General features: G+C 31.3%; 1 protein-coding gene across 9 annotated transcripts in view; it reads right to left on the minus strand.

Moving 5' to 3' along the window:
• The window catches only part of LOC114343065 (uncharacterized), a 618,263-nt gene that overhangs the window by 590,114 nt on the left and 832 nt on the right, over positions 1 to 27,317 (minus strand). For 4 of the 9 annotated variants that reach the window (XM_050651570.1, XM_050651567.1, XM_050651565.1 and 1 more), the window contains exon 2: positions 26,728 to 27,005. The exons of the other annotated variants lie outside the window; for them this stretch is intronic. The gene's annotated coding sequence lies outside the window, so the exon portion shown is untranslated. The remainder of the gene's footprint in view (positions 1 to 26,727; positions 27,006 to 27,317) is intronic. 9 annotated transcript variants of the gene reach the window in all.

The raw sequence follows: 27,317 nt of genomic DNA on the forward strand, positions 1-27,317 counted from the left end.
CGCTTTACTTTTTTAACTTCTTGCATACCTGCAATACTTGGAAAATTAATATTCGTATTTTGAAGATTGCTTATTTTATTTTCTTCCGCATTTATAAATCGTGGTGAAAATCTAGCTCTTCAAGGATAAAGGAAAATCGCCTTTATATTCTAAGGGAAGAGAATCCCTTTCCATTACTATTAAAAATTTTGACAATTTTACGGTTTGATAAATGTCAGCAGGTAATTCATATCATTCATCATGCATTTTTTCGTCATGCCCCATAAACTTGACAAATTCTTTAGTTTAATTTTTGGACATACATAAAATTTGTGCTACTGTTGCAATATTTTTGCGTAATTTGTTGCTTGATATAGCTTCAGGGTTTGTTAAATTCATTTTGCTTGTCAATTTACTGATCGAAACATCCCCTTTGTCCCATTTTAGCTTACTGCCTGGAACTGCAAACATATAGTTATTAACGTTGGACGATGTCAGACATGTATTTATGTCTATGTTTTATTAAGGTTTCTATGAAACCTTGCAACATTTTTGGAAGTCAAATAACAACAGCTCAAGAACCTTTACCAGAACACACTGGAATTTTGTGTCCTCTCGTAAGTGCCTTTTCTCCTTCAGTTAAAACATTTTCAAAATCACTTAACTCCGTTTATCTTTCGTTACTAGATTGCTGAATTTTAAAATACTGAACATCACCTATTCGTCTTCTGTTAAAAATAGTGGCTAATGCTAAAGCATAGTTAACTAAATTTTTTTATCAATATTGCTCTCAAACGTCTTCTGACACTTCACACCAATTTTAATACTTTCTTCTCAGAATATTTTAATATCACTTACAAGTGGTACTAGCTTTGGCAATTTTTGTTCTTGAATATCTTTGTTAGCGAGAGAAGAAATTTCCAAACTGCAACTATTTGTCAGCAACGTTTTCAAATTATGTATTTATAGCTCTTGGTCAATTCCTGTATTTGTCTTTCTGTTGTACACGTAAAATCAGCTGATTCTTTTAGTATTAAATGGAGGTATTCATAGCAACATAGTTTTAGGTACGTACCCAAGTGCAACGCGATAATACGAGTAGGAGAACTGAAGGTCTTTTTAAAACTATTATATACATATAAAACTAAACACTAAGTAGTTTCGTGTTGCAACGAAATTGACAATGGTTATTCATTTTTTATTTACATGTTTACTCTGATTGGAGTACGAAGGGAACCATTCTCGTTGGAACTTTACCACGCTGAGCAGATGAGACGTCAATTATAAATTGTAAAATTCCCTCATTTTCCTTAGTCTCAGCATCCGTTATGGCTTGCAAATTTTAGAAGCCTTAAAGGTTTGACCAGAGAAGGTTCCCATTGTTTTCAATCTGGTAGGATGTGGGGCAACATTTTTGGTGTTGTTTTATGTGCTATTAGGTTGAAAACTTAGTCTTTTGCTAGCAGTTGCAGCTAGGGCATCTCTACCATTTCGTTCGGTGCAATTCGTGACTGCACGCCGGGGTTTGTTCTAGTTGGGTCAGAGAGAGCAGCATATGTGCCTCCTGATGAGAGACTAATAAGTTTCGAAACCTGTAGAGGCGCTTGCAGCGCCCTCTGATTGGACAAGAATATAATGCGCCTGTAGTTTCGCGTTGCAACGTAATTGAAAATGGTTATTCATTTTTGACATATAAAACTCTTGGAGCACTTGAGATCGTCAAAATTTTTGGGTCTTAAAATATGCTTTAAAGCAATCGTATTATTATTTACCATCGTTCTATACTTAATAAGAAATATAGAGAGGGTTCGCATTCTTCCACTACATGCATAGTTTATACCCTCTCTCTTATGGTTTTTTATATAAGAATTACCAAAATTAACGTAAATGTAAATGATATACATCTTTAGTTTTGTCGAAGACTCTTGTTCCTTAACATTTAATTTGGGGACAACGTTTTTTGGATCCATTACACAGGCTGTAAGGGTTTACGATTCAGAAACTTAATTATTACTGGAACCACCACGGCTTTTTGCTTGCAAATTCTGTTATGTCGTTTAAGATGATACCGTCATTTGCTAATAGTCTAGCTAGAAGGCTTACAAGACATAATCAATAAAGTTACAGAAGTGAGTCAGCGTTATGGACTGAATCCTAATATTAAGAAACCTGAAGGGCTAGAAAAAATCGTAAACAAATAAGTACAAACATGCAAATTACCTATGAGGATATTAATCTGGTGAGCAATATCAATGGTAAATAAAATAAATAATAAAATAAGGGTACTTCGTGTTTTCTTTACATCGCCATCTATCAAGATCTTATTTTCAATTATTTTGTTCGTTTCATGTCTTGAATTTATTTTTGTTAGTTTCTCATTTTATCGTCCTATATTTTTTTTGCTTGAAATATTACTGTTGTAATTTCTATTCAAATATTTTAATGTCAGAATACAGGTTTTTCTTTCAGAGCAGAAGTAGTAAACTTCTGATGTTGGATAGTGTTTTGGTGTTTCATTTTTGAGATTTTTGAAACTGTTGCTATTACTGTTCAATGATAAATTAATGATAAATTCCTATATGAAATTTACTTAGATTGACTCCCGTTTGCATGTCACCCACATAAGATATTTATTTTGGTTTTAGTTTTTTTTATTTGAGTTAAGCCATTCAGGTTCATTTTAGTGTTTTTCAACTTTCTGTAATTTCGATAGTATATCAGTGTTTATCCTCTGTCATAACTGTTATTTGTTCTCTTACTGCTGTTACAGAAAAAATCATTTATGTTCTTACTTTTGTAATAAAGTCACATAATGTAATGAATTTTTTATTTTTTAGGATTAAATTAATGACTGGTTAGAATTTTCCTATCCTTTCGTCTTCATGATCCTTTGGGGCATAGACTTGTTCAGTTCCATATTATAATAACTACTTAAGTATTACATACGCTCCATGATTACTAATATTCTGTTTGTAATTTTTATTAATTCCTATGCGACCAGCTAACATATTTTAATTCCGGCATGCTCTCTCTCTTATAGAACTTGTTTATACAGGGTGTCCAGAAACTCAACCTACAAACGAAGACAGACGATTCCTCATATATTTTCCTAAGACAATTTAACCCAATTCACCTAGTCCGAAAATGCTTCCTAAGGGAGCTAGAGCTCTTGGAAGATGGCATCTAGTAATTAGTTTTTCTTAAATACCTCCAGAACGCTTCTATTTAGAAAAACGAAATTTGGTAAGCCTATTCATCTTCCAGGGGTAAATCGATTCCATGCATTGTGAACTTTTAGTACCGGTCATAGGCGTCTGTTTTGGGTAGGGCAACGGTTATTTTATAGCATAACTTTTTTGTCTTTAGCGTTTAAGTATTTTTGACTCTGGATTTTTAAATTGTGAGGTATTCTAGAATTAAAAGGTACTCTTGCTTTAAGTCGGTAGGACACATCGATTTCTAGAAAAATTTATTTGAAAATTTTTTCGTTTTTTGAATTTGAAAAGAATTTAAAAAACGGTGTATTTTACCAACTTGAAGCAAGTGTAACTTTTAGTACCAGAATACCTCATAATTTAATAATCTAGTGTCAAAAATGCTTCAAAATTAAAGACAAAAAAGTTATGCGATAAAATAACCGTTGACCTACCCAAAACGGACGCATATGACCGGTACTAACAATTTGCAATTAATGAAACCGATTCATCTCTGGAATATAAACAAACGTACCAGTTTTCGTTTTCTAAATAGTTTTTTTTTAATTCAAGAAACTAAAAGTTTTCAAATCGATTTTTCTAGAAAATGGTATATTCTATGGACTTAAAGCAAGAGTACCTTTTAGTATTAGAATAATTCACAATTTAATAATCCATAGTCAAAAATGCTTAAACATTAAATACAAAAAAGGTATGGGATAAAATAACGGTTGCCATACCCAAAACGGGCGCCTATGACCGGTACTGGAAATTCACAATGAATGGAATCGATTTATATCTGGATGATAAATATGCGTAATAATTTTCGTTTCTCGAAATAGAAACGTTCTGGCGGTATTTAAGAAAAACTAATTACAAGACGCCATCTTCAAGGAGCTCTAGCTCCCTTATTAAGCATTTTCGGACTAGGTGAATTGGGTTAAATTATCTTAAAATTATCTGAGGAATCTCCTTTTTTCGTTTGTCGGTAGAGTTTGTGGACAGCCTGTATAAGGGCAACAATTTTAAATTATAAGCTGCAACTTATTTCATAAACTTTTTAGCTGCCTTGTTACGGTACCGACGGCGCATATTTTTATATTTTACGACCTAATACCCAATGCAAACTGAAAGCGACGTTGCCAAAATCTGAGGCAACAAGGTACCGGTTGTTAACCAAAAAGTAGAATTTATATGCTGAGGCGACAACATACAGCCAGTCACTGCTGCAATGCCGATACTAGCGCCAGTGATATACTGACGAACTAACGAACCAAAAAATAGTGAAAAGGGGTACGTTGTCACCTCAAAACTATTTTTTGCACATCGACTCATAAGGTGGTTGGGAAGCTCTCCTGAAATTTTCAGCCCAAAACGTTGTCGCCTCACCAAAGTGAGGCGACAGCGTCATATATGAGGCGACAATGTCTACCGATTTACCGTTTCTGAGGCGACAAGGTACCCCTTATCAATATATATATATATATACATCATGTTACCATTACTGCGTCCGTATAACAAAGCGATCTTATTGCGTCTCCTGGAAATACAAGGAAAATTGATAATTTTCCGACGAATATTGGTTTAAAATTTAATTTCTAATATGGAACTATACTTTGTTTTATTATATTTTAATTTTTTAAATATTCGAATTTTCGTTTATTTTAAACCATTATTGCATCTTTATAACAGGCGGCTTTGTTAACTCCGTATATACCTCCAACCATACACAGTTGCGTCCATTCAATGTTGCCAAACTGAAGGACGCACTAATATTTAGAAATACATGATACATAAAATGAAACAAAAAATATATTAAATTACCGGTATTTGAGCTTCGTAGCGAAATTGTAATACGAGTTGGAATTTTCGAACTGCTTGTTATATTCAATTATGATATCTATACAATTTTGATACAATTGTGATATCTACATATAAAAATGATCCTTATTTATTGAGAACGTATTAATATTTCATTTATTTATAGTTTTATATAGTAAACTCTGTCTTAACGGACACCTTTCTTCGCCGGACACCTCCTCTATACGGACGATTTTTAAAACAAAAATCATTCGGCGATATGTGAACTTGTACTCTTTAACTCCCTTCAACGGCCTGTGCAAATGCGGACAGCAAATGGAAAAATAAAAATTTTTATCCAAATATTTTACATCCTAATGTTATATAATAAAGCTACCTATACTAAATTTACAATCAAGATGCAGTAGAATTAAACAAACCAAGACACGTTAAATTCTACTAGGAGCACTCCCGAATCATAATTTACATATACATTGTAAATCCCAAATCATGATTTCCAAAAATTATACATTGTAAATTAAGATTCGGGAGTGCTCCTAGTAGCATTTAACGTGTCTTGGTTTGTTTATTTCTACTGCATCTTGATTGTAAATTTAGTATAGATTTATTATTTAAAATCAATACAGATGTCCATGAGATGGGTGATATTTGATATAACTGTTTACGTTAGCGGCATCAAGTAATAAAAGTTTGATATTACCACTTTACATTAACAAACTGTAAGCAAAGCAAGCAAAATAATACATTTTACTAATGTCCTGTGTGTGACCGATGACGCGAATGCCGATGCCAGGAACATTAAATTTTATGATGAAGTTATTGTATTTTGTCTAGAATACAATTTTAACGGAAATATCAGATGAAGCAAAATATTCAAAAACTCAACTTAATTTTTGTTACTTTCGGATTAAATTTCGTAATAGATTTTATCTGAATATCGACCTATGTAAAATTAGTAAAACTGAAATAATTTTAGTTTTGAAGGTTTTGCAACGTAAATAATATGGCGTCCACCAAAAGGAAGTTTTTAGGTTTGAAAGAAAAAGTCGATATGGTTCATTATGCAGAGATGCATAAGTTAAGTGTTAGAAAGTTAGCAGAAAAATTTGGAATTGGAAAAACTCAAGCTAGTAAAATTTTTAAACATGTGATTAAATTAATTAATTTTCTGAGAGCGGAAACCTGGAAGCGAAAATAAAATTTTTGAAAACGTAGGGTGCTGCATGAGACCAAATTGTTTTCGTTTTCGATTGGTTTTGTAAAGTGAGGTCTAAAAATATTCCTGTTTGTGGTAAAATTATTCAAGAAAAAGCATTAGAAGTTGCAAAGGAACTAAGTCTCGATATTATGAAAGCTTCTGGCGGATGGCTCGAGAAATTTTGTAAGCGTCATAATATTTCCTTGAAATCCATATGTGCGTAAGCAGCTGCTGTAGATTTATTAGTGGTTTCTGACTGGAAAGAGAAACTGCTCGCTCTCTCTCCGCGAGACATTTTTAACGCAGATGAGACGGGATTATTTTTTAGAGCATTACCCAAAAAAACTTATACCTAAAAGGAGAAAGATGCACTGCAAATAAGGCTTCCAAAGAAAGAGTCACAATACTATTTTGCACCAACATAATAGGGGACAAATAAAGGCCACTCAGTAATTGGAAAAAGTAAAAAACCCCGTTGTTTCAAGGTTTCACACAGAAAAATTACCTATCGAATGGTATAGCCATAAGAAGTCGTGGATGACAAGGGAAATCATGACAGACTGGCTAAATAAATTTGATAGAAGAATGCAGAGAGAAAATCGAAAAGTTCTTTTGTTTCTAGACAATGGTACGTCTCATCCACAACTTGTTTTATCCAATATTAAAATAATATTTCTACCACCAAATACTACATCAGAATGCAACCCCTGGATCAATGGATTATAAAATGTTTTAAAACATACTGCCGACCATTTTTGATTTGAAGGCTACTGTCGTCAATGGACGAATATGATTCTACAAAGGAGATTAAAAAGTCTATAAATATTACCAACTTCTTAATTTGGACCGTAAGTGCATGGAAGCAAGTGCAACCGAAAACAATTAATAATTGCATCTAGAGATAAACCGAAAATTGTGTTAACAGAATCATTTGTGTAATAAATTATTCTGAATTTTTCGAATTATACAGAAAAAAAATTGACGGACAAAAATATATAAGGCAGTAAAATTCCATGCTTCGGAAAGGGAGAACGGCTATTCATCTATGGGAAAAAAATTTGATAGAAATGCTCTCATAGCGCAACAAAATTTATATATATTTAGGTATATACATAGGTACTTCTTGTTGTGAACATTAACAATACAAAAATAAAATGCATAAATAGGCCTAAACTTTTTTTTCTGAACATATTTAAAAACAGGAACAATTTAATAATTTATTTGATAAGCAGTAATCAGATTGTAGGTATAATTATGAACAGAAGATAAAGTAATTTAAATGAGGGTCTTTCATTCCACCATACCTAACCTGAAGCTAAACTAAGGATTTTAAATAAATAGCCATAAAAAAAATGAAACATGACCACATATAAAATCACCCCCTGGGATGTCTTAGAAACCAAATGATATACAATATTAAACTCAACTCCACCATTTAAGGAAATACTAAAAAAATACTAAAGCAGATTTTAATTATTTTCTTACTTGTCTTTATATGCATTTTGTATAAAAATTTTGATTTTTAACCAATCTTTGTTGTATATTATTTTTTTAAACTTTTACTTAAACTCATCACACTCTAGTCTTTTAGGGGCTTTCTTTACTTTTATATGATTTTTAAAGTACTTTAATGTTATATCCTTCTGTTCTTTAGTCCACGGAACGACTTTCCTAATAATTTTCTTTTTTAATTTGGGTGCAATTGTTTTAATTAGTGTATTATCTGCATTGCTATTACTGGTCGACATTTCGGTACCCTTGCTATTTATTAAATCATCCAACATATCATTTTCACCCTCATCACTGTCATGATAATTAAGTTCCAGAAGATTTTCTGCCGTATTGTCATCTCCTATGTCATCTATAGATTTTTCTTTGTATTGGTCTGCTCCGCCTTTTTCCATAACCATCAACAGCTTGGAGATTTTAGCTGTTGGATAAACATCATCTGGGAGGCGATAGGAACTTCGATGAACACAGGATGTATGACCCAGAAAGGCTCTCTTCAAACATCAATGAAATATCGAATCAAATGAGCAATCTAATCAAAAGTCTATCTACCATAACAACGAAAAAAGAGGTATTGAAGAAAAATACATGTTATGCCACCTCAAGTACCCAAACTGAAGAGCCTCAACATTTCGAAGAAAGTCCAGAGCAAAAGTCAAAAATTACAGAAGATAAGTGTCACTTTGTAGTTATTAGTAACTTGAGCCCAATATACACCCCTATACAAGTGGTTCACTATATTAAAGAGAAGCTAGGTATCAAGGAATATATAAGACGTTATATCCTCCTTAAAGACGCTGACACAACAACTGGTTCTTCATTCAAAATAGGTATAAAATCTAGAACATCTATTAACCTATTACTTAATAAGGGCATTTGGCCACCTGGTGTAAACATTAAATGGTCTATCGAATCTTCATATTTCGAACCAACGCTTTCATCTGAGTCACATAAAAATCCGAAGAATATCAGAAGAGGTATTAGCCTGGAAAATACAAATAGCAGTTTATGCAACAACACAGATGAAGTTCAGAGCACAAACATACATACAGACAAACAGGCCATCGAAATTTGCAAAACTAAGAATCCGTTCCATACCCATATTAATTTCATTAAGAAAGATACTTTAGAACCATCGACTAATCTGGATCCATTGACCCCACCAAGAGTTAGATTAACCAATAACTCTAATAGTCGATATCTTTTAGCCAGATTAAGGGAACCGGATATCTTAAAGGCCATTAAACTTCATCTTGCTTTTCTACACGACCAACCTGCATTAGTATTTTATAATGGGTATACCAACACAAGTGTTAAACTGTTTCTGGCTTCCGAAGGACTTCCTACAAAGAGTGAAGATCTATGAAAAATTCTTCTAGATTTTAATGATGCTTATGGAATTGGTGCAGATAAGGTAGACGCTGCTTGCTGCTTTTAGGTCTTTTCTAACTTCGGAAAGAATTATTCACCTGCAAAAATCAAGGGAATGCCACCGAAACTACTATGCCGCTGCCTCTCCAAGACGAAATTTTTAAACATCACGACGTGTTCTGGGGGACTAGAATCCTCAAATAATTTTAGTGATAACAAATTTAGCATTGTTCTGATTAATATTCGTACTATAAGATATAAAACTGATGAATTATTTCTGTTTCTAGAGGAATTAGGGTTTCCACCGATAGTTGCGGTTACTGAGCACTGGCTTGAAGTCAACGAGCCTTTTTTTGTAGAAAAATATTCCACTATTGCTAGGTATGACCGTCTAAGTTCAGCTCATGGAGGCACCCAAATTCTTTCTACAAATAATGATTTTTCTCTGGTAACAAAATATGACTTTCTATTAAGTGAAGCATTCTTTGAGTTTTCCTTAGTTTACAGTAAGAACCTTAATCTTTATATTATTTGCATTTATAGATCACCTGACTCTTCAGTGGAACTATTATTTCAGAACCTGCTAAATTTGTTAGATGACCTGCCTCATAAAAGCAGAATAATTCAATGCGGTGACTTTAATATTAATTATCCTGCTACTTGTGCTACACAAATATCCCTGGTCAACATATTTGAATCATATGGTCTATCAATGCACATTAATTCTCCTACAAGGATTACAAAAACTTCATCTACCATAATTGATTATATTGTCTCAGATTTCTCACCCCGTGATGTCTGCGCTACAACTGTTAATGCGGGACTATCTGATCATGAAGCGGTTTATACGAAGTTTATAACATCTTTAGCAAGTCCTCCTCGAAAACTCGACGTTAAGCAGGATTTTTTCCGGTCGGAACTTTCGTAAATTCTAAAATTTATGCTTAACCTCTGAGTGGCATTTTCCTTCTATGGACGTCAATTATAATTTCAGTGATTTGTTGAATAAGCTTGTCTGTATCTTCAATAAAGCATTTCCTTTAATCACAATTAAGCCAAAACATCGCAAACCCTGGACTACCAAAGGTGTCCGCATATAAGCCAAAAATATGCGTTCACTAGTCTACATCAAGAAATTTACTACCAACGTCTCTGTTACTGAATATATCACCAAGTACAGGGCAATCTATTTAAAACTTATAAAATCAGCTAAAAAATTTTACTATCAAAATCGTCTCAGAAGCCCTAAAAGTGTTGCAAAAGAAACTTGGTCCATAATAAACGATCTTCGAAATAAAACTCACACAACTCAAACATTTTCCCTTCCAGACCCAGAAAATCTAAATGAATACTTTGTTAATGTGAGTAAAAATATGACATCAACTATTGTGTCACAGCAAGATCCCATTTCCTATCTCCCTAATTCAAGAAAGGTTTCGAATTCATTCTTTATAAGACCGGTTGATAAATCTGAACTGATCCAAACAATCAATAGTATCAAAAGCAACTCTTCCTGTAGTACCGATGGACTATTCATAAAAATTTTCTCAAATCTCCCAGACAATGTGTTTGGAGTCCTCATCTCTCTAATTAATAATTCTTTTGAGAAAGGTAAATTTCCAGAGTGCCTAAAGACGGCCATCATTATTCCTCTTTATAAGGATGGTGAAAAATCTAATGCCTGCAATTATATACCTATTGCATTACTACCGGTACTCTCCAAAATTATTGAGAGATTCATAAAAGCCCGACTTATTTCCTTTCTCGTTGATAACAAGATTTTATTACAAAATCAGTTCGGCTTTTTAAATAATAAATGTACCATCGATGCCATGTTTTCTGTACTACATGAGGTTTATCAAGCATTAAACAATAATCTGCACACTGCCACTGTTTTTTTGTGATTATGTCAAAGCTTTTGATTGTGTAAATCACGACATTTTGATAAAAAAACTAGATTTCTATGGAATTCAAGGTATTTCTTTGAACTGGTTTCAATCTTACTTGGATAATAGGAAAGAGCAAATGATACAGACTCTAGTCTCAAAAATGTTGTATGTGGTTCACAAGGTGCATTATTGGGTCCTCTACTTTTCCTTATCTTTACTAATGACATCACTAGTTTAAAAAACGATGGAAAAGTTTTTCTTTTTGCTGACGATACCAGTATCACTTGGAGCAACTCAAATATCGCAACTCTTCATGCTACTATAACTTCTGATCTACTCACAATAAAATCCTGGTCCGATTCTAATTTACCCTCTTTTAACGTAGATTAGTAGCATTATCCTATAAAGGAACTCTTCAACCCTTACCTCTTTATAACAGCCAGATCAGTATCGTTGATTCTGTAAAGTTTCTTGGTATTTTTTTTAGATAGCAACCTTAAATGGTCCCTTCATATCGATGTGTTAAGCAAGAAACTATCCTCAGCTTGCTTTGCAATAAGATCTGTTTCGAAGGAAATGAATTTAGCCTCTTCCAAAATAACATACTTTTCACTGTTCGAGCCTTATCTTCGATATGGTCTGCCTTTTTGGGGTTCTGGTACAGCTGCCCAATCCGATGTTGTTTTGAAATTACAAAAAAGAGCAATAAGATATCTGTTTGGCCTCAGAAGAACAACACATTGCAGAAGCTACTTCAAAGGTTACATGATTCTAACACTACCTTCTTTATATATTTTAGAAACTGTTTGCTTAATTCGTAAACATCTACATGTCTTTCCAGCAAGACCTAGACATGACTATTCCACCAGAAATTCTACCTTTGACATCTATTTACCGATCCCGTCCAGTGAGTTAGTAAAGAAATCTATATTATATTCTGCAAAAAAACTATACAACCATCTCCCTCTGCAACTTAAAATGACAAAAGCCTATTTATCTGAAAGACCAATATTATTCAATAGCAGAGTTTCTTAACCAATAACTAAGAAATTACAGTATTCTTATGTATAAGTAGAATCTTAATCTATATTTTTTGAGTGTCATATGCAGCAGCATAACTTATTAAATTTCTTAAGGTAGATTACTCAATTTGCAATTTTTTTTTAATTTTGCAATATATTGTTAGGGTACTGATTTTTATTTCACTTTATTATGTTTAATTTATATTGACGATTTGTATAATTTTAGTAAATTGTATTTATTATTGTTTTTATTTATGATTCTTGTAAGCTTTGTCTATAAAATTGTTAAATTGTTCATGACATCAAGGCATATTTCTATTCTATAACCTTGTTTTAGGCACTCATTTAATATTCGCTTCCCACGATTCATATTGATAGTAAACTGTTTTTAAGAAAACTATTTTCTTAAAAATCCACGTACAATACGGATCTCAAATATGTATATCTATTAAAGTAAAAATAGATAACAGAGTTGCCACATTTCGGAAGCAATAAAATGCGTGCTTTGTCAAATGTATACTTGGAGTAGTATATTATCTTAGCGCCAACACGGAAAATCGATGAACTAACCATAAACTGGTTGCTAACATTATTGCGTCCTGATACAAAATTTAAATCATAAAATATATCTGTCATCTGATTATATGTTGCCAAATTGAAATTAAAAAGGAGAAGTTTGAATATTTTGTCAACTTACAGAGTCGCAATGATACTTGAAAAACGACAGGAACAACGAAAATTATGGCTTGACATTATTGCGTCCGATATACGGACGCAATAATTCGAAGGTATCAATAATGTATGTAATTGGGATGTTATCAGACGCAACAATGATAGAATGATGTATATATATATATATATATATATATATATATATATATATATATATATATATATGATTATTAATATGTAGTGACTGTTAATAATACAAAATGAATAATTTTGGGGAATGCAGTCAATGTGTTTTGGGCTGATTAAAAGTGAAACACTTTGAACTTTTGTCGAGCTTTCGGACAATTTATTTCCTTTATCAAGACAATCTAAAAATACAAATGTTTAAATTTAGATGAAAACTAGAAAAATAAAAACTTACTGCTCGTGGTTTACAAAATAACTAACATACTTATAAAAAACATAAAAATTCTTTCTAAAAAATATAAATTGTAAACGTAAATTAATTTTGAAATATGTCAAAAAGACATTAATCAAATGTAGTTAGACTACTTTAATAACTCGATAGATTGGGAAAGAAGTTAGTTAACAGTGTAGAAAATAATGATATAAAGATATAAGCAAATTTGAAGTTATAATTATTAGTAAGAAAAAAAAACTGATAGTAATGTAAAAAACGTTGATTTAGAATGTTATAAATATTATTATAATATTTTGAGATCTGATATTACTAATTTATGCATTTTATAAACAATTTGGTCTTATTAATTTTTTAAAATTTCACTAAATAGTATCAAAAGAAAAATATTTATAACATTCTAAATCAACGTTTTTTACATTACTATCAGTTTTTTTTTTCTTACTAATAATTATAACTTCAAATTTGCTTATATCTTTATATCATTATTTTCTACACTGTTAACTAACTTCTTTCCCAATCTATCGAGTTATTAAAGTAGTCTAACTACATTTGATTAATGTCTTTTTGACATATTTCAAAATTAATTTACGTTTACAATTTATATTTTTTAGAAAGAATTTTTATGTTTTTTATAAGTATGTTAGTTATTTTGTAAACCACGAGCAGTAAGTTTTTATTTTTCTAGTTTTCATCTAAATTTAAACATTTGTATTTTTAGATTGTCTTGATAAAGGAAATAAATTGTCCGAAAGCTCGACAAAAGTTCAAAGTGTTTCACTTTTAATCAGCCCAAAACACATTGACTGCATTCCCCAAAATTATTCATTTTATATATATATATATATATATATATATATATATATATATATATATATACTTACTCTAAAGTAATTAGGGAATTAAAACTTGAGAATGGCATTGTCAGGTTGGGCGTAGATTTACGTTCCTGCTATGTCTAGGTCTCGAATGTTGTTTTTTGATTGGAATGTGTCTGAAGATATTCAACCTCTCATCTTCACCGATGAGCCCATAGAGGTTGAAGAGGGCGAAACACATTTCTAAGAGCTGGTGTTTGGATCTTCGATTCTATTCAAAAAATTTTTCCCAGCCCGTAGTAGTGGATGTGTGAATTGTTCGTAAGGGGATTTTTCCGCATTCTCTATTTTATTTGTTTATATATATATATATATATATATATATATATATATATATATATATATATATATATATAAAATGATGTTGGATAATCGAGTACAAATATAAAAATAAATAAGCAAAATCATTGGCTAATACTCGTAAAGTGAATGTGAATTTAGTTGGAAATATATAAAATATATAAAAAATATATAAAATATATAAAGCTTTACCTCCTTGGCAATGTTAGTTGTAGCCTTGCGACTGCGGGTCTTCTAACAACCTGACCAAAATTGGTAACCTTGCTCCTGTAGTAATCCTTTTACAAGTTAACAAACAACTTTTTTAACTTGCTACACTATACTGACGAAGCCCAAATAGGCCGAAACACCGGTGTATATAGTTGCACAGAAATGTATGGAATGATGACCCTTCATCATTTTATATATTTCCAACTAAATTCACATTCACTTTACGAGTATTAGCCAATGATTTTGCTTATTTATTTTTATATATATATATATATTGATAAGGGGTACCTTGTCGCCTCAGAAACAGTGAATCGGTAGACGTTGTCGCCTCACTTTGGTGAGGCGACAACGTTTTGGGCTGAAAATTTCAGGACAGCTTCCCAACCACCTTATGAGTCGATGTGCAAAAAATAGTTTTGAGGTGACAACGTACCCCTTTTCACTATTTTTTGGTTCGTTAGTTCGGCAGTATATCACTGGAGCTAGTATCGGCATTGCAGCAGTGACTGGCTGTATGTTGTCGCCTCAGCATATAAATTCTACTTTTTGGTTAACAACCGGTACCTTGTTGCCTCAGATTTTGGCAACGTCGCTTTCAGTTTGCATTGAGTATTAGGTCGTGAAATATAAAAATATGCGCTGTCGGCACCGTAACAAGGCAGCTAAAAAGTTTAAGATATAATTTGCAGCTTACGATTTAAAATTGTTGCCCTTCTACAGGGTGTCCAGAAACTCTACTAACAAACGAAAAAGGGATATACTCCAGATAATTTTAAGATAATTTAACCCAATTCACTTAGTCCGACAATGCTTCCTAAGAGAACTAGAGCTCTTTAAAGATGGTGTCTTGTAATTAGTTTTTCTTAACTACCGCCAGAACGCTTCTATTTAGAAAAACGAAAATTGGTACGCATATTTATCATCCACATATAAATCGGTTCTATTCATTGTGAATTTCCAGTACGGTCATAGGCGCCCGTTTTGGGTACGGCAACGGTTATTTTATCCCATAACATTTTTGTGTTTAATTTTTAAGCATTTTTGACTATGGATTATTTAATTGTGAGTTTTTCTAGTACTAAAAGGTACTCTTGCTTTAAAAGTCCATAGAATACACCACTTTCTAGAAAAATCGATTTGAAAATTTCTCGTTTCTTGAATTAAAAAAATTTAAAAAAAAACTATTCAGAAAACAAAAACTGCTACGTTTGTTTATATTTCAGACATAAATCGATTTCTTTAATTGCAAATATTTAGTACAGGTCATATGCGTCCGTTTTGGGTAGGTAAACGGTTATTTTATCGCATAACTCTTTTGTCTTTAATTTTTAAGCATTTTTGACACTAGATTATTAAATTATGAGGTATTCTGGTACTAAAAGTTACTCTTGCTTCAAGTTAGTAAAATACACCGTTTTTTAAATTCTTTTCAAATTCAGAAAACGAAAATTTTCAAATCAGTTTTTCTAGAAATCGGTGTGTCCTACCGACTTAAAGCAAGAGTAGCTTTTAATTCTAGAATACCTCACAATTTATTAATACAGAGTCAAAAATACTTGAACGTTAAAGACAAAAAAGTTATGCGATAAAATAACCGTTGCCCTACCCAAAACGGACGCCTATGACCGATACTAGAAATTCACAATGGATGGAATCGATTTATCCCTAGAAGATGAATAGGCTTACCAAATTTCTTTTTTCTAAATAGAAGCGTTCTGGAGGTATTTAAGAAAAACTAATTACTTGATTCCATCTTCCAAGAGCTCTAGCTCCCTTAGGAAGCATTTTCGGACTAGGTGAATTGGGTTAAATTGTCTTAGGAAAATATCTGAGGAATCGCCTGTCTTCGTTTGTGGGTAGAGTTTCTGGACACCCTGTATAAACAAGTTCTATAAAAGAGAGAGAGCATGCCGTAATAAAAATATGTTAGCTGGTCGCATAGGAATTAATAAAAATTACAAACAGAATATTAGTGATCATGGAGCGTATGTAATACTTAAGTAGTCATTAAAATATGGAACTGAACAAGTCTATGCCCCAAAGGATCATGAAGATGAAAGGATAGGAAAATTCTAACCAGTCATTAATTTAATCCTAAAAAATAAAAAAATTGTTATATTATGTGACTTTATTACAAAAGTAAGAACATAAATGATTTTTTCTGTAACAGCAGTAGAAAAAAAAGTAACAGTTATGACTATGACAGAGGATAAATACTGATATACTATCAAAATTACAGAAAGCTGAAAAACACTAAAATGAACCTGAATGGCTTAACTCAAATAAAAAAAAAACTAAAACCAAAATAAGTATCTTTATATGGGTGGCATGCAAACGGGAGTCAATCTAAGCAAATCTCGTATAGGAATTCATCATTGAGCAGTAATAGCAATAGTTTCAAAAATCTCAAAAATGAAACAACAAAACACTATCCAATATCAGAAGTTTACTACTTCTGCTGTGAAACAAAAACCCGTATTCTGACATTAAAATATTTGAATAGTAGTCCAGGGCGCATCTGTTTTGAAATGGACGTTGAGAGGTGACTCAAATTTTTTTGCAGAAATTGTTTGAAAATAACTCAAATATTAATATTTGAGTTATCCTCCCACTTAAAATGGTCCGGAACATTGTTGAAATAATCAAAATGTCAAAATATGAAGGAAAAACTCGATTTTTTTATTGGTTTTTTGATTATAACTTTAAAACTACTCATTTCTGAGAAAGTTGTACTGACATCAAAGCTGCGTAATTAAATTTCCTACAATATAGAAGTGGTTAAAAATTTAAAAAAGAGTCACCTTTGTTGCAAAATAGCAATAATTGCGAAAAAAAACATACAAAAACAAGTATTTGCATTTTACGTTTTTCAACCATTTATGCTATTGGGACCGTGCAAGTTCGACAAAGCGACCCCTATTTCTACGCTCTATACTAAAATTCGCACTTTTAATTATATTGGCCAATTATATTAGTCCTGGTTACTGTATAATTGTCAAGGCCATAGTCCAAAAAAATAATAAGAAGAAAAAATAAGATTCAGGTTATGTTGTGAAAACGTCAACAATTGTATGTAGTAAATAAAATTAGTTATTAAAATGCAGTACTGCAAGCAAAATAAAACTAATTAAATTTACCTTTATATAATAATTGCATATCATATCAATATTGTGGAGCAATATATAATTTTTCTGCTTCATTGACAGAAGGTATGAAATATACGTCAATTTGACAATTTCAATTGACAATATGAATTATTTAAGATAGTTGCAATATTTCTCCGTGACTCGCGCACGGTCGTTTCTCGTTTCCCCTTCCAAGTACTTGCACTCCGCGAATACTTAGGACCTTCATATTTTACCCAGAAAAACTTTATGATATCGTAAAACACCACTGTAAATTTCATTAAGATCGGTTTAATAGATTTTGCAAAATAAATTTTGCAATCCAGCTTTCGCAAAAAAATTATTTTTTTAAAATGTTGCAGGACTAAAAATAAAGCAGATAGCAAGTTGAATTTTTTTTGCTTATAGAAGTGTACTGTACCTTTCATTTGCAATTTGCAAAATTAAAATCGATTAGTTACCACGGCGTCAGGAAATTTTTTAAATAAGTGCTACGCGCAGGACAGCGGTGTTCGATTTACACAAGTTTGTTTCCACAAAAATTTCTTTCAACCTTTATCTAATATATTGTTTTCCTACTCTATATTTTGTTGTATTTTAATATTTTAATTCCACAAAAATCAAACTAATTGTATTATTGTTTGTGAAATATTGTTTAAACAATTGCATATGTTTAAAAATAATAACTTTTATTCTCTAAGTTAAAATATATGAACAAAGAAAGTTTTTGCTAAAAAAGTGTTATTTCAAAGGATAGAGTATGTGGTTTTATTTTGCAATAAACAAATTTATGTATTTATATCAAAACGCAATAAAAATTAAAATGTATCAATCATTATCAAAGGTCATTGGAATGCCCAATCAGAGCAAACTATCCGCTGTCCTGCGCGTAGCACCAATAATTAATGTTTACTTAAAAAAATTCCTGACGCCGTGGTAGTTAATCGATTTTAATTTTACAAATTGCAAATGAAATGTACAGTACACTTCTATACGCAAAAACAATTTCAACTAGCTATCTGTTTATTTTTAGTCCTGTAACATTTTGAAAAAATGAATTTTTTTTGAGAAAGCTGGATTGCAAAATTTATTTTGCAAAATCTATTGAACCGATCCTAATGAGATTTACAGTAATGTTTTACTGTATCATAAAGTGTTTCTGAGTGAAATATGAAGGTCCTAAGTGTACCATAAATGGTTGAAAAACGTAAAATGCGATTACTTGTTTTTGTATGGTTTTTTCGCAATTATTGCTATTTTGCAACAAGGGTGACCATTTTTTAAATCATTAACCAATTCTGTATTGTAGGAAATTTAATTACGGAACTTTTATGACAGTACAACTTTTCTTGAAAATGAATATTTTTAAAGTTATAATGAAAAAACGAAGAAAAAAATCGAATTTTTCCTTAATTTTTTGACATTTTGATTATTTAAACAATGTTCCGGACCTTTTTGAGAGGGAGGATAACTCAAATATTATTATGTGAGTTATTTTCAAACAATTTCTGCAAAAAAATTGAGTCACCTCTCAACGTCCAAATGTTCTAATATTTTTACAGATGCGCCCTGGTCTATAGAAATATGACGACAGTAATATTTCAAGCAAAAAAAATATAGGACGATAAAATGAGAAACTAACAAAAATAAACTAACAATACATGAAACGAACAAAATAACTGAAAATAAGATTTTGATAGGTGGCGATGTAAAGATAACACGGGAAATACATATCATCGAAGTAGCCTTATTTTATTATTTATTTTATTTATCATTGATATTGCTCACCAGATTAATATCCTTATAGGTAATATGCATGTTTATACTTATTTGTTTACGATTTTTTCTAGCCCTTCAACTGATGCGTTATCTTTCCTGGTCCTCATATATTCAGGTTTCTTCATATTAGGATTCAGTCCATAACGCTGACTCACTTCTGTAACTTCATTGATTATGTCTTGTAAGCCTTCTAGCTAGACTATTAGCAAATGACGGTATCATCTTAAACGACATAACAGAATTTGCAATCAAAAAACCGTGGTGGTTCCAGTAATAATTACGTTTCTGAATCGCAAACCCTTACAGCCTGTGTAATGGATCCAAAAAACGTTGTCCCCAAATTAAATGTTAAGAAACAAGAGTCTTCGACAAAACGAAAGTTAATTTGCTTTAAAGCGTATTTTAAGACCCAAAGATGTTGACGATCTCAAGTGCTCTAAGAGTTTTATATGTCAAAAATGAATAACCATTTTCAATCTCGTTGCAACGCGAAACTACAGCCGCATCATATTCTAGTCCAATCAGAGAGCGCTGCAAGCGCCTCTACCGGTTTCGAAACTTATTAATCTCTCATCAGGAGGCACATATAAATACATAATTTGAAAACGTTCCTGACAACAAAGATATTCAAGAACAAAAATGGTCAAAGCTCGTACCACTTGTAAGTGATATTAAAATATTCTGAGAAGAAAGTATTAAAATTGGTGTTAAGTGGCAGTAGACGTTTGAGAGCAATATTGATGACGTTGAAACATAAAAATTTAGTTAACCATGCTCTAGCATTAGTCATTATTTTTAACAGGAGACGAATAGGTGATGTTCAGTATTTAAAAATTCAGCAATCTAGTAACGAAAGATAAACGGACTTCAGTGATTTTGAAAATGTTTTAACTGAAGGAGAAAAGGCACTTACGAGAGGACACACAATTCCAGTGTGTTCTGGTAAAGGTTCTTGAGCTGTTGTTATTTTACTTCCAAAAATGTTGCAAGGTTTCATAGAAACTTTAATAAAACATAGACATAAATACATGTCTGACGTTGTCCGACGTTAATAACTATATGTTTGCAGTTCCAGGCAGTAAGCTAAAATGGGACAAAGGGGATGTTGCGATCCGTAAATTGACATACAAAATGAATTTAACAAACCGTGAAGCTATATCAAGCAAAAAATTACGCAAAAATATTGTAACAGTAGCACAAATTTTAAGTATGTCCAAAAATTAAACTAAACAATTTGCCAAGCGTATGGGGCATGATGAAAAAATGCATGATGAATGATATGAATTACCTGCTGACATTTTTATCAAACCGTAAAATTACAAAAATTTTAATAGTAATGGAAAGGGATTATCTTCCTATAGAATATAAAGGAAAATCGCTTGAAGAACTAGATTTTCACCACGATTCAGAAATACGGAAGAAAATAAAAAAAGCAATCTTCAAAAGACGAATATTAATTTTCCCAAGTATTTCAGGTATGCAAGAAGTTAAAAAAAGTAAAGCGTTGGTTGCAAAAGATAACGTTCTAGCTCAAACAAGTAAAGAATTTAAAACGAACAGCGACTATAAGTACTATCCAAATAAAAAACTACTCAAAGCATCAAAAAACCAAGCGAGAGAAGATTCCGAATGCGATTCATATATGTGCCTCCACAAAGAAGAAATATTAAAAAACAAACCTTTTAAGAGAACACTTTTCAAATTATATTCAAGATGGCGTATACCCATCTAGATAAAAAGGTGAATTCCAATATTATAAAATCAAAAATTCAACATCTTATAAAAGTGAAATAAAATATGTATGGCATCTGTAAGTTGTTTATATGTTGCTTAAGTGAAAATATAGAAATATTTTTTTTCACAATAAAACACTGAAAAACGTTTGTTTTCTATACTTCCACAAAATTTATTACAACTATGTTATTACTACAGCTGTTTCGGCAAAGTGCCTTTCTCAAGTGATATATTTTACAATGTGTTTGCCTTTTTAAGTCTTTAACTGAAGAGGTTGAGGAGTGGGGAGCTGTTTGTCTCGAGTTGGTCATTCAGAATTATATCTGTATTTTTCAATTTATTAATTTCCATTGATTCTAAAAGTGATAGTTTAAGGCCTTTATTTTGAATATGTAGAATTTGAAACTCTTCATTGAAAGAATGATTATGATCTAGAAGGTGAAGTGCGTATGTAGAAGTGTCTGTTTTTCTATTGTTGAAAGCCCTTTTGTGTTCTGCTATTCGTTTGTCAAAAGTTCTGCCAGTTTGACCGATGTAAGTTTTCGGACAGTCACCACAAGTTAGTTTGTACACAAAATATTTTTTTTACTTTTTGTTGATATTTTTATAATTTTTTTTATTCTTAGATATAATAAACATCTAACCAACGCCTCAATTAAAGGGTTTGACGACTTAGATATTAGGTACCCATTTCGCAAACATCCGCTAATCATTTAAACAAAACATAATGAAATTATTTTTGTAGAAGGAAAAAATTAAATAGGTACCTAAAAACCTAGTTTTAGTTTTTCTCAAAATTTTTTTAAATTAGGATCAAAAGAAATTTCAGAAAACCACTTTAGCCCTTAAAACCACCCCACCTTCACCACCTTATGTATTATTTTCGTACACTTTGCTGTAAGAATACGTTTTGTTGTAACATTTTTACGGCTATTTATACTAGTTCACTGGTTTTTAATTAAATTTTTTAAATAAACCGTTGACACTTTTTTCTGTAAGATAGATAAATAATAAATTATGTATAATATCGTTAAGAGCCTTTATAATTTTACTGTATAAATGCAATAATTCACACAAAATAATTTGGCTTAGCTTAATTTATTGCAAAATACTTTGGAATATCTACTAATAAAAACATTTTGCACATATAATCCAAACAAACCATGTTCATATCTTAAGCTTATTTAAAATATCAAAAATATCCATCCTTTATTTTTATTGTAAACAACAATAGAACATGTAAACAAATTCCCACTATTTCTTTACCTACATCCGTATTAAATACTACCTCTCGCTGTGCACCAAAATTCGACCCACTCAATCCTTTATTCATTTTCCAATATTTGGCAACGCCGTCTGAGGCGACAACGTACCGGCTTTCATTCTTAGTCATATATAGTTACGAGGCGACAGCGCATTGGATTTGACCGTAAATTTATATATAAAAAAAACATTTAAAATCGTTTCCCCTCTTTAGAGATTCTTAATTAGAAAGTTCCCCTCATTATATATATGCATATATTTTTTGAAAAAAAGAACTACAAAAGTGTGAGGCGAGGTCGTCATAGTTTTCACCGCGAGGCGACAACGTACCTTTTATCAATATATATATATATATATATATATATATATATATATATATATATATATATATATATATATATATGTATATCAGTACTTTATTTCATACTAATTTTTACATAAGAAGGTTAAAACCAACGACAATTGCTGTCACCTTAGAAATTTGGATTCAACTGGAAAAGATCTGAGTGATCAACCAATTCAAATTAAGAACTTTTATTACAAAGAGAGGAAAAATATGAGTTTGCCTCATTTTTGGCAAACTTACTGGACCATCGCTTTTTGGGAGAAAGACTTACTGCCGAACAAAAAGAACAGGCTTATGAAATTTTTTAATTCAACAAACACAGATTTTGTTCCGTTTCTAATAGCAATAACTTCGAAGTCTACACCTTTTCCGCCTTTCATGTACGGTCCAAATTTCAAAAAAACATCTCCATTATTATGGCGGAAGTCTGTTCCAATCACTGAATCTGCTTGGCCTGATAAAAATATATTTATCGAACGAATTAACCAATTACTTACAGCAGTAGCCTCAATGGCAGGCATTGAAAGTGCTTTTCAAGCTTTGGACTTGTGCATTCCAAATTACGAAATAATTTAGGAACCGAAAAGGCGGTTAAACTTGTACTCATGTTTAAATATTTAAACAGTTCTTCATACCAAAAACATGACAATTTGGAATGGATTTAACCTGAACAAGAAACGGAAAAGAAGAGAAAATGAAGGGGCAGAATTAAGTCTTGGGTGCTTTACTGGTTTTGATTCAGACACTTCCGATGTTAAACCATCATTTTAATTAATTTTCTAAATTTTAATTTTATTTTTTAAATGTTCAGAATTTTTAGTTATTTTGGAAAAATAGAAATATGCACCTATATGTTTAAATTATTGTTTTTAATATTTTTACTTAATTTAGTTGTTACTTGGATACTCATATCATTTTGTTTTCCGTTTATGTAACATACTACCATACATGTTTATATTTTTGTATTTTTTAAAAATATATCTTTTATACTGTTACATTCTACATTTAGAGTCTTATTTTGGTCAATTTAGTTTCTCTATTTTAATGTTTTCCAAAATGTCATAAATATCATAGGTATATCACATTTTGGATATATATCGGATATATTATCATATATATCCAATATTTTGATATTTATATAAATATCATGGATATTTTGTGCCCTGGGTGTATCCCAACATGCACCTGAATATATTGGAATAAAATGTTACAATAAAATAGTCAATATATTAACCCTCAGTAATTCTTCACATAAAGGTTTTCGCCAAACTGTGTATTCATTTTTAATGGACAACACATTCTACAGTATTGATGGATTTTTAAATTTTTAACATTTTTGCAATAATAGTTCTAAAATTTTTTTTTCTGCAACTTTTATTTATTTTATTGTAATCACTGTTTTATTTTAATCATGTGTACTTTTACTATTGGGACCGTGCAAGTTCGGAAAAGCAACACCTGGTTTCTACGCTCTGCACTTTTATTCGCACTTTTAATTATATTGGCCAATCATATGGTCCTGGTTACTGGATAATTGTCAAGGCCATAGTCCAAAAAAAAAATAAGATTTAGGTTATGTTAATAAAACGTAAATAATTGAATGTAGTAAATAAAATTAGTGATTAAAATGCAGTACTGCAAGCAAAATACAATTAAGGTGAGTCGGGGTAAGATCGAATCTGGGGGAAGACCGTCCACAGTCGCTGTAACTCGGATTACTTCGTAAAATCACGTCACCGGTAGCGCTTTCGCTTGCTTTACGGATTAGTTGGATGGTACCAAAGTTGGAGCGTGCTTACTTACACTTATTTTAGGAAGTGAATATTCTTAGATTTAGTGTGTTTTTTTAACTAAATTTAGCTATTCGGTCTTGCCCCACAGAAAATAAATCCTTATTCGAGGTGAACACATTGAATGATGAATACCTGGTAAAATGCTTAAAACATAAGCATAACAGTGCCCAGTTTTTTTGGCCCGAGCAACCCGACGAAGATACTGTAACGAAAGATACAATTGTAATGATTTTACCAGAACTTGAGAAAGATCGTCGAGGCTCATATATGACTTTCAATATTGAATTTTCTGGCATGAACTTGTGCTAAAATTATTAATGTTGTATTTTTTAAGTTTCACCAGAAATTACTTTTTATTTTGTAGTTATTTAAGCACACATTTAGTTATAATGGGACTTTCCTTTATGTCCAGTTTTGTTCATAAGCATTACATTATTTCTTGTTATATACTGACTTAAATAAAATACTAAATTACTGCCATCGTTTGCACAGACAATTTATTTTCTCATTGGGGAAGACCGGAATTCGAACTTCCACCTTATTGGGACAAATGAATGTTCTGTACAATTTTGACCTCTTGTTCGGTCTTGCCCCATAAGTAGGTATAAGATCGGACACTGACTATATATTATTATTTTTAATATTTCAGTAATACGGTTTTGTTAACTATAAATCTAACCTTGTAGATGAATAGAGTATGTCTTGAAAGTACAGTATGCATATTATTATAATTCTATGCCTAATTTTCATTTTACAATTGTCAGACAAATTTCATGTTTACATTTTTTGGTGCGATCTTACCCCGACTCACCTTAATTAAATAAATTTACCTTTATATAATAATTGCATATCATATCAATATTGTGGAGCAATATATAATTTTTCTTCTTAAATGACAATAGGTATGAAATGTACGTCAATTTGACAATTTCAATTGACAATATGAATTATTTAAGAAAGTTGTAATTTTTCTCTGCTATTCACGCACAATCGTTTTGTGTATCCCTTCCAAGTACTTGCACACCGCGAATATATTGTACTCTATTGTACTAAAATTTTGACTAGTCCGATAAGATTTATACATTTTTTTTGTAAGAATTGTGTAAACTTTGTGGATGAATAAATTCTATCTATCTATATCGCTTTCAGCCATCGATATGCAGTTGTGTCTGCTAATGGGTTTGGAAAGTCAAGTCACTTTGTTATTGGTGAGTTTAGCTTCATGGAGATAAGTTGATAAATCTAGAAAAATGTTATACTTTACTTGGAGTGATATTGTAGTAGACTCCCTCTATAACGAGAACTGAAATGGCAGATTAATTACTTCGTGATAAGCTGATCTAGTTATAGTATACTAGACAACAATATTGTGCATACTTAGAAATATGTAGTTTTCTAAAACATAAACTTCCTATAATAGTGAAGCCATTCCGGTAGTGATGTTGATTATAGTTACTTTCGAGTATTCGTTACAAATCGTTACTTTTGTATAAAGTAATCATTTACAGTATTCGTTACTTTGATTACTATGATTACTTTTGTATTTGAGTACCGGTGATCATATCGAGAATCGTATTTCTCAGTAGGTAGGTATTTTGTATAAAGTAATCATTTACAGTAGTATCCGTTACTTTGATTACTATGATTACTTTTGTATTTGAGTACTGGTAATCATATCTAGAATCGTATTTCTCAGTAGTATTTTGTATAGGTATTCCGATATAATAACGACCTTCATGAAGTATGAAGTAATCAGAGTAATCAAAGTAGATACTATAGTCGTTACTCGCTCTATTACGACTGGTACGAAGTAATCATAGTAATCAAAGTAGATATAATAGTTGTTACTCGCTCTGATACGATTGGTACGAAGTAAGCAGAGTATTCAAAGTAGATACAATAGTCGTTACTCCCTCTAATACGATTGGTATGAAGTAACGAAGAAATCAGAGTAATCAAAGTAGATACAATAGTCGTTACTAGCTCTGATACGATTGGTACGAAGTAATGAAGTAATCAAAGTAACGATTTGCCTCTCTGTATAGTAATCGTTACTTTTGGTATTCGTAAGTAACGAGTACTTTGTAACGAATAGTTACTTTTTCAACATCACTACATTCCGGGCAATATAAGATGCTAAATATTCTTTGAATGGTGTTTTTGAAAAAGAGTCAGTGGATAAACATGAAGTAGTTGATAGTTCGTGGAGCTATGTACATCACTAACCTTGATAATCACAGATTCTAGGCATTTCTGTATACATGCAGCTGGAGTATTTATTTCTGGCCATCACTGCACCAAAAACAGGTTAAGAAACATGTTCTTCGATCACATTTTTCCTCGTTAGAACCAAATATAACTCGTTATAGTTCAATAGGAATTTCATGGGACACCTAATGTACCTCACTATAAGCAAAACACCTCGTAATACCCGTGTTCGTTGTAAAGAGAGTATAATGTATTAAATGTGGAGTAACTTATTTACTGATGTTCCTTATTTTTTTCTATAAAATTTAATAGCTTTTATATGTTGTATTGCCATGTTTTTATAACTTTACTTGATCAAATTCTATTGATTTCCATTGTGTACTAAAGAAACTATGAAAAAACCTACTGGAGCTTAATACAGCAAAAATTTTGATACTGTATATTCATATTAAATTGATATAATAGATTTATTTTTTGAATGAAAAAATATTAAAAAACTAAACAAGAGCTAAATGACAGTAAAAATTAAAAGATCAGGTTTATGGAAAAATTCAATAATTACAATTAAAACAGTCTGTGTTTGATCATATTTTAGCAATTTTGGCGGT

Source organism: Diabrotica virgifera, chromosome 5 (assembly GCF_917563875.1).
Source record: "Diabrotica virgifera virgifera chromosome 5, PGI_DIABVI_V3a".
NCBI lineage: Eukaryota > Metazoa > Arthropoda > Insecta > Coleoptera > Chrysomelidae > Diabrotica > Diabrotica virgifera.